Genomic DNA, 8,742 nt, shown 5'->3' on the forward strand with positions numbered 1-8,742 from the left:
ACATATTTAAAAAAAAAAGGAAAAGAAAGAAGGGGTGCTTGATCAGTGTTATATATGACATAGGCCACTAGGGCTGGAGTAGCTCAGGGAGGTCCGAGCACTGTCACTGCAGCAGTTGGGGTCAGGAAGGCATGGTGTTGAGAGGGTGAATGGTGGCAGCCGAGAATTCGAGGTTATTGTTCATCCACATGTCTATCAGGACTCAAGCTAGGGCTTCACCATGTGTCCTCTGTGTTCTAGGACACAGCTGACAGAGCAGCCAGCATCAGAACACATTAGTGACCAGGTGAGGGTAGGGAGTCACTGGCCTTCCACTCCCAGGCACTGGCCACCCCAAGGGGCGGAAGGGGACTGAGTTCATGAAACCCCTTTTGGTCTGAGTGTCAGTTCTGAGGCCAGAAGTGGGGAGATCTCAGGTCTGCTGGAAACAGTGTGACGGATCTGCTGGGGCCTGCGTGGAGCCTGGCAGTGCAGCTATCCCAGAGAGCGTCCTGCCCAGTGCTGTGCTGGAGCCCCACAGCAGCGTGCGCTGGGATGCAGGGGCCATGGCCGCTGTGCAGCAAGGGCTGGCTCTGTGGGGAAGGGAAGGGCCGGCTCTGTGGGGACGGGCCGGCTCTGGCAGCTCAGGCTGGTCTCTGCATGCTCATCCTGTTAACATGAGATTTCTTCTGGCAAAGCAGCCTCACCCAGGACCGTGGCCACCTGGGTAGGTCCATGGGCTCCCTAGAGGTTAACTATTTTCCCCTCTGAAAACACAGTTTTACAGTTGTCATCAGATGAAGGTGTGACCATTGCTACGCGGAACCCTTGCTGAGTTCCTCAGTTAACTTTTCAGAAAGGAAAACTTGGCCCAGGAGTTCTGTTGTTTCCAAAAGACCGTGGCTTCCTTGCCTGTCTGGACATCAGCAGTAACCCCGCCTGACTCTCTGGTTCGGAGGCTCAAACCTGCAACCTATGGATCCTGAGTCAAGGCTCTTCCAGCAAACCATCTGGTGCTGAAAGCAGAAAGCATATGCGGGGCTGCCATCCCCAGCTCAGACCAGGGCCCGCCTCCTCTGAGCATGGCCCCCACCTTACAGGCCCAGCCTCTGCTGTCTCCACCCGCCATATTCAGATAGATCTCCAGTCTACACACCTGACACCCAAAGTGAGCACTTCTGAGAACGCCAAGGGTCATTCTTGTGAGAAACCTTTTTAATGAAGTGTGTGTGTGTGTGTGTGTGTGTGTGTGTGTGGAAAACACACAGGGTAAATGTGTGTGTGTGTGTGTGTGTGTGTAAAACACGCAGGGTAAATATGTGTGTGTGTGTGTGTGTAAAACACGCAGGGTAAATGTGTGTGTGTGTGTTTGTGTAAAACACACAGGGTAAATATGTGTGTGTGTGTAAAACACGAAGGGTAAATATGTGTGTGTGTGTGTGTGTGTGTGTGTGTGTAAAACACGCAGGGTAAATGTGTGTGTGTGTGTGTGTGTGTGTAAAACACGCAGGGTAAATGTGTGTGTGTGTGTGGAAAACACACAGGGTAAATATGTGTGTGTGTGTGTGTGTGTGTGTGTGTGTGTGTGTAAGCATGATGATTAATTGTCACATACTGAACACGCCTATGGAATCCAGCACCAGATGCAGAAGCACAGCCTTCACAGTGGCCAGTGCCCATGGGCTCCTCCAGGCACCAAGCCCAGAACATGGGCTCCTGACCTTGAACAGTCTGTGCTCTTCCATATCCAGCTTCCAAAAATTTCCTTTTAATGCAATCTATGCTGTTTTCTTCTTAAAGCACCTCACCTCTTGATGCCAGGAATGTGGCATCTTCCTGCCAGGTGCGCAGGCCCAGGGGCACCGTCCATGCCCTCAGAGCAGGGTCCCTCGGGTGACCTCTTGCTCCAGCACAGACACGTCGGGCAGACTCTTAGAGCCCGTGTGGCTTCACTGTTGCTCCAAGACCCCAAGCCCAAGGTGAGACCCCAGGGCACTGTGGAAGCTGGAACCCAGAGAGGAAGGGAGGGTAGACAATGACAATGCCCAGCCCCCAATGCCACCCCATATCCCAAGATTAGAACAACCTGGAGCCCCAGACTAAAACCCGCCCCTCTCCTTGCCCAGCTCGAGCCCTCCTGTGTCCAGCCCTCACCACTCTCTGCTGCTGTCCATTCTCCCTCCCAGACCTCCTCCGCAGAAGGCTGTGGTTCTGGCCCAGCTGTCCAGAGGCCCAGACTTGTCCTCTCATCCACAGTGTGTCCAGATGCATTTTCGAAGACAAAAATCTCATCATGCTACTAGGTGGGATACACTTGACTATTCCGGCCCCAGCTGCGGTCTTGCTGTCTTCCAGTGGCCCAGTCAGCACAGCCCCTGTGTACTTCCCTGCTGCTTCCCCCCGAGAAGCCCACCTCGCTCTGTGCTTGGCCACGCTGGGCTCTTGGCCCTCACCTCTGGCCTGGGAGAAACCGTTTCCTCTGCACAGAAGTCTCCCCTCCCTTGGGTCCCTGCAGCTTTCAGCCCACATGTCTCCTCCCTGGAAGCTCTCTGCCCCACCTGGCCTCTGCACCCTATAGGCCCCCGCCATGCCCTCACTGTGGCAGTTGCACCTGCTGGTCCCACCAGCAAGCTGGCCCAATGATAGGCTGCAAACTCTGAGGGCAGGGACCAGGCTTCCATGGCTTATTGCCTTTTCCTCCAAGAAAATTCCTGACATATAGTAGAGAGGATGGAAATTAATTAGATGAATGAATGAACAACAACCACCCATTGCAGTAGGTCAACATATGGCCAGCTTCCGGAGCCCACCCAACCAGACCTAACTCCATGAACCGCTCCCTGAACGAGGACTCCACAATATGCACCTAATTGTGCCAAAACTTACCAGAGTGGCATCAGGTAGCTTCTGATTTCCAGGACACAGATATCACCATTCCCTGGGCTCTGAGGTGAATATCTCTTGGCTTCTCAAGATGTCCAGCGCCCATGGGCATCCTTGGTGATTGCAGGCAAAGTGGAAGTCACAGGATGCCTGCGGGGGGCAGGAAGTGGGTGTAAAAATAGCTCCTTTGGGCCAACTGCCACATCACTGTGCAGCAAGTAAGGGATGTGCCCCAGAAAGGCATGGGGGGCGGGGGTGGGGGCAGAGGGGAGAGCACACAGGCATTGCCTCAGCTGCATGTTTGGGACCCACCCTAGATGCTTGGCCCCGTCCTTTCCCAAGATGTCATTTCCTCCGGTTTGCCCATTTCAGGAATCGGGACTAGCTGCCATAGGTGGCGGTACCCAGCTCCCCTTCCCCAAGGGGGACATAAAAGCAGCTGCTCTTGTCAAATAAAACATCATCATGAGTCAATAACGTTTGCAAAGCCCTGATGGCCCTCAGAGGGCACCGGTCCCAGAGGGCAGTGCAGTGGCACAGACAAGCAGCGGAAAGCCAGGGAGGCTGAGCCCGTGTGCTAGCATCCTCTCCTCCCTTTGCCCCCTGCTCAGGCGGGCCCTGCTGGCCGTGGAGATCACGATGAGCTACTTCAATAGCTCTTGCAGACAACAATCTTGGAGCCTTTGTCCTGCTGACCTCCTCAGGATGACAAAGGGCCTAGAGCCTGAATCCTGCAGCGGGGCTCTCCTGCTCCTCCCGCCACAGGCTGACTACGTACACAGCATGGCCTGGCCCAGCCCTTGGCCCCAACCTCAGACACAAACACTCCGCGCTGGTCCGGTCCTTGCTGGGACCTCGCTCCTTGAGGAAATAAGGTGAGAAGCATCCCAACCACGTCGCTGGGGTAGCACCGCTCCTTGGGCTGGCCTGGCATTTGGAGGACACACTTTCCAGAGCCTTTGAGTCCTGGCCTGGCGACCCTCCGGTGCAGTGGTCACTGCAGTGTTGCTCTCCTCAGAGGTGTCTACACAGCTCAGTCCCTCGCCAAGGGCAGGAACAATAGACTACATGGTGCCAGGGTCAATGACAATGTTCGAGAGGCTGGTATTATAACCAAAGCCTTTGTCTACTGTGTGAGGGGAACCTGCAGTGGGACTCTGCCAGTCCAGGACAAGGCAGCAAGACGGCATGACGCAAGCAGCAAGCTGGGTGCCGGGCCAGCTCCCTTCACACGTGCTCATGGCTGCGCAGCTCTGTGCTCAGCTTGATCAAGCTGCAGACATGCTCCAGGACCCTTCCCTGTGTGGCTTGCAGGTGAGCTGGCCAAAAGTGGACGCTGGCCTGACGTCTGAGAAGCAAAGGGCAGGACAGATGGAGAGGCGTCAGCTCTATTCTGGTCTCCGCCCAGCAGCCCCAGGCAATAAGCAGACTCCTACTGCCTGGCATGGCACTGCCGAAGGAGCCCTTCACGGCAAGCCCAGAGTTCTCTACAAGCTCAGATGTGGCCCAAGGCCATGGCTTAGGAGCTCTGATTGGTGATTCCCCTCACTCTCCATCTTCCCCAGCTTCCTCTACGTGAGCTCGGGTCCTATGCGCACCACCATGTGTGGTTCCTTCTGCCCAGAGCTGCCCTCATACTGTCAGCCACAAAGGCACTGAGACTCCACCCTGCCCACAGGCAGCCCAGCCTCCTGCCAGCTCCCATCCTGGGACTCCATGCCCCTCCTACCGCACTCCCCCACCTGCTGGGGCAACCAGCTCCTTAGGCTCCTTGCAGGCTTTAAAAAGAATTCTGCTTTACAATATTTCAAAATTAAGCTTGAATTTGAAGTGTTGAGTGTTCCACAAGGCTGGGGTTTTACCTCATTTGATATGACATGGTCTACACCAGCCATGGGCAAACTACAGCCCACGGGCCGGATCCGGCCCATTCAGCTGTTCTATCCGGCCCGCAGAGCTGAAAGAGCGGAGGGTTCTCTTGCTCTCCCCTCCGCTCCTTTACTTTGAATTTATATTAGTTCACACAAACACTCCATCCATGCTTTTGTTCCGGCCCTCCGGTCCAGTTTAAGAACCCATTGTGGCCCTCGAGTCAAAAAGTTTGCCCACCCCTACACAGTGCCCAGGGTGGCTTCGTTTAATGCCATTCTGTGGTGCTGCCCTCTCTTTGCCTAGCCTTCAAAAGCTTTGAAGCCACTCAGGTGAGACCAAAGTGTGTCCCTGCTTAGCAATGTCTGAGCAGGTGGAGAGAGAAGTGCCAGGATCCAGAGTCCCCAGAGCATGAAAGAGCCGGCACACAAACATCCCCTGGGAGGCACACACTGCTCAGAGTGGTTCCCGAATCCTGGCCCACTCAGCTGCAGCCCCCGCCCAGCCCCCGCCCAGCCCCCATGGGCCTCAGTCTCAGCCTGCACTCCAACCAGCCGTGTGGGCATTCACCCCCTTTACCCCTTCTCCCCAGCAAAGCCCCGCGTGTCCACTGGTCGCGCTGATGACTGAGGCGGGTCTGGGAGGGCCCCGTTGGTGAGCTGGTGGCTGGAGAAAGAATGTCCCTGTGATGGTCCCTCTCCCAATTCACACTGTCTCTCCTCCGTGGGGAACAGCAGGGTCTGGTGAGTGAGACTGCCCAAAGGGAAGGCTTGAAGAGAACCATTCCAGAAGCCCAAGCACATTCCATGGGAGTCAAGTGAGGGTGCAGGCATGCAGATGAGCAGTTTGGAGGGAGATCAAATCATGAGACTCTCACTAGGTGCAGAAAATAATGTCAAGCTCTCAGTTACGTACTAGCTGGGGTTTATGGCAGCAGCTGTCCTCAGTGCAGAGTGGCCGGGGCTGGAACCCACAGGGAACTGATGTTGCCTTTCTCCCCGTGACAAGGCCTCCAGGGCCTCTGAGACGCCCCTGCCAGAAGCCGTGTAGCTGCCACTCCCCTCAGGAGCAAGCAGCACAAGCTGTTAGTATTGGAGGGATAGGGTGGGGTGGCCCCCAGGACCCGAAGGGTTTCCTCCCCCTTGTGGCAGCAGTTCAGGGGTGGGGAACGTCCAGCCTGCAGGCCCTATGAGGCCCACAAAATCATTTGGTCTGGCCCTGCCAAGGCATTAGGGGAGAGTTAATTAAATGTTTGAGAAGTACAGCAGGCCAATCGCCAAGCTGATCATGTGTATGGGCCTCTAATTAGAAGAATAGAATGTTGTGAACAACCTTTCCTAATTATTTCGGGGGATTGATATAACCCCACAAACCCTGGGACACTTGCCCTCCAAGGCTGTCCATGTCCCTCCCCTCAAGTGTGGGCTGGATCTAAAAATATATGGAAAAGCAAGAACAGCCAGCGGAGGAGTGAGGCAGACAACTTCCTCGGCCGAGAGGCCCAGGAATAAATCTAGTGGATGTCATATGTGCCCTAATACAGAGTGATAAGAAGGGCACATCACCTTCATTATATTTGTCACAAAAATCCGTAACCACAATCTAATCCTGAGAAAGATCAAACAAGCGCAGCTAAAAGGAAATCTGACAATATAACTGACCAGGACTCTTCAAAAGTGTCAGGACTGAGCCCTGGTTGCATGGCTCAGTTGGTTGGCGCATCCTCCATTCACCAAAAGGTTTCAGGTTTGATTTCAGGGCAGAGCACATGCTGAGGTTTTGGGTTTGAACTATATTCAGGGCACATATTGGATCAATGTTTCTCTCTCACATCTTCATGTCAACGTCTCTCTCTCTCTTTTTCTCCCTCAAATCAATAAACATATCCAGTTGCCATCAAGATGGCAGCATAGGTAAATGTGGTATTAACTGCCTCCCACTACCACATCAAAATCACAACTAAACCACAGAACAACCATCACTCAAAACTGCCTGAAATCTGGCTGAATGGCAGCCCTGCAACTAGGGCATTGAAAAAGCCCATCAATATGGCGGGAGGGTGGAAGGGCAGAACGGGCTGGCCCATACCCTCCTAGTTAAAGACGTGTAGCAGCTTTTAATCAGGAGGGGTATCTTGGGTGTAGAGGACCCCCTGAGGTGCTAGGGGTCCCAGCCCCTACTAGACACTTCAGCCCAGAGTCCCAGGGCCAGGAGAGGAAGTCTCTATATCTTTGGGCTGTAAAAACCAGTGGGGATTGTAGCTGGGTGACCCGAAAGCTGCTGGAGTCCAAAGCAGTTCCTCTTTTTAAAAAATACGTTTTTATTGTTGTTGAAAGAATTACAGATGCCCCACCTTCCCCCCCGCATTGATCCCCTCCACTCTGCTCCTGCCCCCTTCCCAGCCCTTCACTGCACTATTGTCTGCGTCCATGAGTTATGCAAATATGCATATAAGTTCATTGGTTAATTTTTCCCTCTGAGATTCATCAGTCTGTTGCTACTTCCATGTTTCTGGATCTATTTTGTTCATTAGTTTACTTTGTTCCTTAGATTCCATATCTAAGTGAGATCATGTGATGCTTATCTTTCTCTGACTGGCTTATTTCACTTAGCATAATACTCTCCAGGTCCCCCCATGTTGTCTCAAAGGGTAAGAGATCCCTCTTTTTTTTAGAGTTCCATAGTACTCCATTGTGTAAATGTACCACATCTTTTTTATCCACTCATTACAGTTCCCCTTAAAGGGCTCACAGGTGAACTTATATGGACTCACTCGCTCTGAGCTCCAGCATCGAGGCAACAGCTTGAAAGGAACCAGACATTTGGGGAAGAATTAAATTGTCTGGCATCAGGACAAGAGCTGGGGGCGGCAGTTTTCTCCCAGAGAGAACTGCTAGCAGAAGTCATTGTTCCATTGCTGAGCCCTCCCCATCACAGAGCTATCAACCTGGCTCATACTGTTCACCTGGCCCTTGGTGACTCCCTGAGACCCTGCTCCACCCAACTTGCAGGCTCATCCAAGCCATTTCCAGTGGCTTTTCCATAGAACTGGCCTCTCTTACCTCAGGCTTCAGACTTTCCTAAAATCTGTCAAACAAACAGCAGCTGGCCTCAGTGTGCCCCATACCTCTCAACAAGTGGCCCCTGGCTTGGCACTAGTATTAGCCCACCTTAGTTCATAGCTTGGCCTCCTCTGGGCACCTCCAAGCTCAACACAAGTAGCAGCCATCTGCAGATAGCTCTGTAGCTTAGGCTTGGTGACCCCAGGCGGGGCATAGGCATTGGCCAACTTTGCACCTCCTAGGAGGCCCCAGAGTCAGAGCAACTGGTGGTCAGCTTCATATCATGCCACATTACAACCCTACCACCTCTATGAGTGACACACTCAAGGGGCAGCCAAAACGAAGAGAAAAAGAAACACATCTCAAATGAAAGAAGTCTCCAGAAAAATAACTAGATGAAATGGAAGCAAGCAAACTACCAAACAAGAGTTCAAAATAATGGTTATGAGCATGCTCAAGGAACTTTGTGAGAACTTCAAGGAACTTAGTGAAAACTTCAAGAAACTCGGTGAGAACATCAACAACATAAAAATGTACAAGTCAGAAATGAAGGCTACACTGACTGAAATTTAATTTCCAAGGAATCGGTAGAGTAGAGGATGCTGAGAATCAAATTAGCAATTTGGAATATGAGGAAGCAAAAAATACCCAATCAGAATAGCAAAAAGAAAAAAGAATATAAAAAATGAAGATAGTGTAAGGAGCCTCTAGGACAACTTCAAGTGTACCAACATTTGCATCATGGGGTTGCTGGCAAGAGAAAAGAGAGAGCAAGAAATAGGAAACCTATTTGAAAAAGTGATAGAAAACTTCCCCTACCTGGTGAAAGAAAGAGACTTACAAGTCCAGGATTCTCAGAGAGTCCCAAATAAGAGGAACCCAAAGAGGCCCACACCAAGACACATCATAATTAAAATGCCAAAGGTTAAAGACAAAGAGAGAATCTTAA

This window comes from Plecotus auritus, assembly GCF_963455305.1.
Source record: "Plecotus auritus genome assembly, chromosome: 5".
Taxonomy (NCBI): Eukaryota; Metazoa; Chordata; class Mammalia; order Chiroptera; family Vespertilionidae; genus Plecotus; species Plecotus auritus.